This window comes from Anastrepha obliqua, chromosome 5, assembly GCF_027943255.1.
Source record: "Anastrepha obliqua isolate idAnaObli1 chromosome 5, idAnaObli1_1.0, whole genome shotgun sequence".
NCBI lineage: Eukaryota > Metazoa > Arthropoda > Insecta > Diptera > Tephritidae > Anastrepha > Anastrepha obliqua.
In genome coordinates, this window is record NC_072896.1 from 43,729,911 (window position 1) to 43,733,908 (window position 3,998).

At 37.8% G+C, this 3,998-nt stretch overlaps 2 pseudogenes; both read right to left on the minus strand.

Moving 5' to 3' along the window:
- Positions 1–698: 698 nt before the first annotated feature.
- On the minus strand, positions 699–884 carry LOC129249577 (U2 spliceosomal RNA; annotated as a pseudogene).
- Positions 885–1,458: 574 nt separating this feature from the next.
- On the minus strand, positions 1,459–1,642 carry LOC129249575 (U2 spliceosomal RNA; annotated as a pseudogene).
- Between the last annotated feature and the right edge of the window lie 2,356 nt (positions 1,643–3,998).

Here is a 3,998-nt window from a genome sequence, read left to right on the forward strand (position 1 = left end):
AAAAAAAACAAAACCAAAAAAAAATGGTTTTCCATCCCATTTAATTTTTTATTGTAAATAAAATGTATATTTTGCCCACCCTTTTTCAACACTTAGATGAAACATTAAAAAAAAAAATAAAATCCGCACTTATCTCCTTTTTTTTGTTATTGAAATAAATGAATATCATCAGTAATCATATTCTGATTTAGCTTTTAATTCCAAATTCTGCCAACGGACACCCTGTACATTCGAAGATTCGCAGATTTAGAACAGTAAATAAAAATTTGTATGGTGGAACTGACGGCGGCGCCAAGGTCTTTTTTACTACTAGAAATAAAAAAATACCAGTCTAACGGTTAGACTTGATAGAAGTGAAACCTTCCGTAAAACAAACTGAGAGAGAATAAGACGAAAGCAGCATTAGGAGCGGGATAATTATAGGTTCATTATAATATTGCTATAAAGTTCATATTTTATTTTCTTCATTTTATCATTATTCATCCTCAATGTTTTCAATTTCAACAAATGATACGAGTGGCTTATGATAGATAAAATATGATACAAATGCTTTGTTTTCGATGTTGTCAAAAAAAATACCCAAACGGACCGAAGAAACAGACTTACAAATTTCTTCCATTTTCGTCTACTTGTATTCATATAAAAATTTATGTCTCTTCCCACCAAAGCTAGATGTATTAGCATATTTTTTCTTGTATTTATTCAAGGCTGAAATCCCGGCGGTACTGCAATACCGGGCCAACCCGTGGCAGAGGTGGAGAGCAAGCCCCTAAAACACTCCGCGCATTTCCAAAAATTAGTTTAACATTTGTTGTCCTCCGATGGAGGATCTATCAGATGTTAAGCTGATAACCACACGACCTAGTCAATACATTTTAAATAATAAACCTAATAAACCTTTTGAGAATTACACGCTCACAAAAAAAAAATTAATGTACGAAATATTTATACCGATTCATTTAAACTGACTTTCAGTATCTAAACCAAAAATAGAAAAGCCAAAAAACTGTTTTCAATAAATAATCAGAAATGTCCTACAATGCAAATTTCAAAAAAAAAAAAAAATTGTATTTCTTGTGATTCGAACCAAGAATTTTGGATCGGAAGATCACATTGCTAGCCGCTCGGCTATCGCGCCATACTATCGGTGCTGGCCTAAAAGTTATTTAGTTCGTCGCTACGTTTATATGTTGTAATTCGTTTCACTTTTTCCCAAATCACTCCCAACGATTCTAAAGAAGTTTTCACTTCAAAAATTAATGTACGAAATATTTATACCGATTCACTTAAACTGACTTTCAGTATCTAAACCAAAAAACTGTTTTCAATAAATAATCAGAAATGTCCTACAATGCAAATTTCAAAAAAAAAAATTCCATTTTCGTCTACATGTATTCATATAAAAATTTATGGCTCTTCCCACCAAAGCTAAATGTATTAGTATATTTTTTCTTGTATTTATTCAAAGCCGAAATCCCGGCGGTACTGCAATACCGGGTCAACCCGTGGCAGAGAAGGAGCAAGCCCATAAAACACTCCGCCAATTTCCAAAAATCAGTTTAACATTTGTTGTCCTCCGATGGAGGATCTACCAGATGTTAAGCTGATAACCACACTACCTAGTCAATACATTTTAAATAATAAACCTAATAAAACTTTTGAGAATTACACGCTCACAAAAATTATTTATATCAACATATAATATAACGCTTCGTAACTAAATAACTTTTAGGCCAGCGACGACAACATGGCGCGGTAGCCGAGCGACTAGCAATGTGAGCTTCCGATCCAAAATCCTTGGTTCGAATCACAAGAAAAAATAAAAGTTATTTTTATTTAGTTCGTCGCTACTTTTATATCAACATATAATATAACGCTTCGTAGCCAAGTTGGTCGCTTTTTCGTTTCACTTTTCCTCAAATCACTCCCAACGATTCTAAAGAAGTTTTCACTTCAAAAAAACAATATTCCTTTATTGTATATAACATTCGAGGAGCGGCTAACCCTGTAGTTTCTAATGTCACCCACAAGAGACGAGAGTTTGACCAAACATTTTTGAATCGAAAGTTATTCTAGAGTACCAAAGGCATTCGAGAGAAGATGGAACGGGAAACAGATTGGAGTTTTCAGTGACCGTCAGGCTGCACTGCTTGTACTTATATGGGTTCCAGGACACTCCGGTGTTCAAGGAAACGAAATTGCCGATGAATTGGCCAACCGTGGATCAGGGGTTCCCCCACAAGGGCCATAGCAAATAATCGAAATCAGTTCCGCAGGAATCATGAATTGGATCAGCGATTATATAGGCAATCTCCATAAAGAGCGAGAGTCCGGTCTAGAACGCTGCAGAACTGCAAAGTGTTTTATGACAAGTCCGAACAGAAAACTGTCAAACTTTCTACTAAACCTTAGAAGGAAAGACGTTCGGTTGATGGTCGGTATCATTACAGTACACAACCCATGGGGTCAACATGTGACCACGATTGGAATCATTGAGGACCCAATGTGCCTGTCATGCATGGAAGGGACGGATAGCACTGAGCACTTTCTCTGTGAGTGTCAAAAGTCAACGCGATTTTTAAATCACTTTAAATTTGCACTTTATTACAACTTTTTAATTAAATAAATGATAAAACTTATCATATATGAAGTGTAGACTTTATTTTGACGCTGACGGTACATATAGCAGGAATTTAAACTACAATTTTTATATTCGATTCCTTACATAAGGAATTAGCATACGCCGATGACTTGGTCCTGATGGTATCAAAACCGTTTCTCTCAGACATGTGAGTAATACTTATAATAAGTATAAACTCCATTTGAAGCTACACATTGAAAATCGGCTAAAGAAGGCCAGCATAGCCTTCTACTCCTGCAAATTTATGTTCGGTAAAAAATGGTGACTCAAGCCACAGGTCGTACTATGGATGTACAACGCAGTGGTTTTGGATGCCTGGTTTGGTGGGAAGCTCTTCGGAAGGGCTATAATACCACTAAACTGGGGAGGGTGCAAAGGACTGTATGCATTGGCATCACCGGAGCATGTAAAACTTGCTCCAGTGCTGCCCTGAACGTCCTCTTGCACTTACTTTCCATCGACTTTTCCGTCATTTCCATCGCAGCTCAAAGTGCAATCAGGTTAAAGGTCTTTGCGATCCAGCAGGCATACAAAATGCTTAGGGAACACGGGAGCGAGAGAGATATTAACATTTTCTCCGATAGTCTCCGATTCAGTTCTCCGATTAATTTAGTAAACGAAATTAGTAAACTCCTGTAAGGAAGAGATCAAATCTTTTGGGTGTGCAGGTAACATTTCTCTGATCTTGGTTCCAGGACATATAGTTATAGAGGGAAATGAAATGGCCTCAGAGACCTCCAACCCGGTCATCAGCATCACCTTGGCAGTTGTTAAAGGGGAACTGCACAAATTATTTCTCAGGAAAGCGCAGAAAAGATGGAGCTCCATTTCTTTATGTGCTATTTTGAAAACCCTTTGGCCCAATAAGATATACGAAGGACTCAGAGAGTTTTTTGGACTCCTCGCCATTCAATTTCCAAACTCGTAACTGTGTTTACCGTCACTGGATGATCGGCACACACTGGGAAAAGCTAGATTCACCATTTAACCCCCATTGCAGAAGCTGTTTGGACCTTTCAAAGAAGGAGACTGTTGAGAACTTTCTTTGTAAATGTCCGGGTTTGGCAGCTAGACGACTAAGGTCACTGGGCGCTCTTTCTTCGACAGCCTGGGCCTGTGGGCCAACCTAAATCCAATCAATCTCTTCCATTATATTAACAGCTTAGGCTGGCTGTAGATATGTGCCTGTTGGATGTAATGGTATCAAAACGGCGCTTTAGTGCTATTTGAGGAATGCCAGACCGGCACTTCAACCATTTCACCTACTTACCTACCTACCTTACAAATCTAATTATGTACACCGGGCATATAATTTCCTCCTTTATCCCTCCTACTCAAATTTGGTGCATAATGTAGA